Source organism: Mus caroli, chromosome 6 (genome assembly GCF_900094665.2).
Source record: "Mus caroli chromosome 6, CAROLI_EIJ_v1.1, whole genome shotgun sequence".
NCBI lineage: Eukaryota > Metazoa > Chordata > Mammalia > Rodentia > Muridae > Mus > Mus caroli.
In genome coordinates, this window is record NC_034575.1 from 82,351,866 (window position 1) to 82,352,793 (window position 928).

Sequence of the window (928 nt, forward strand, 5' to 3'; positions counted from 1 at the left end):
CACACACACACATGAACATACATTACAACTAAGTCACTCTGGGGCCGTTGATGTTGAGTGTCCCTCTCAGCCATCCTCTCTCACCCTTAGACCTAAGCAGCGCACCTCCTAAAACCACCTTGCAATTTCGTTTGCAAGATGGAGTTAGGTAAATAAGTAAAGCCACTCATGTACTTCACTTAATTTTTAAACTTTCCTCCATCTTTAAATGTTCTTGTGAATCACACCCTTTAAGTAGTGCTTCTTAGAACCANGCCATTGTATAGCCATTGTAGAGACACACGGGTGCTAGGAGAAGCCTGCATCTGGGTACCACCTCCAGAGTGTACTTTCCTTTGTCTAATCCTCTATGATGTATGGGCGCTCTGTCTGCCTCTCTGTCTCTATCTATCTCTCTTTGTATAGGTATCTCCCTCCCTTCTGCCCCCTCCCTTCTCCCCCTTCTTCCTTGCCCTTTCCTTCTTCCCCTCTCTTCCCTTGCACCATCTCTTCTCCCCCCTCTTCTCTCTNGCCTCTATCTCCTCCCACCCACTCTTCTTCCTCTTCTGCCATGGGAGGCAGTATGCAAGGCACCATCTTGGAATTAGAGAGCATCCCCTCCTTCACACCAAACCTGCTGGTACTTGGATCTCAGAACTTCCAGCCTCTGGAACTCTGAGCCTTACACTTCTGCGGTTGTGACTTGCCCAGCCTGGGCATCCNCTGTAAATTCAGAGAGAAATAGCCTCTTGGCNCTCAGACACTCAGGCTTCCCTACCTCGTCCCCTTGTCCCGCTTCCTAAACGATCTTGATTCTTTTTGTTTTCCTGGAACCAGCTGTTTTCCTCCTTTACCCGGTTTCTTCTGACTGCTTCTGTGGTACCCAGGACCCAAACCATACCCAACAATGTAGAAATTGCTATGTAGGGGTTTTTTTTCTTGTTTTGTT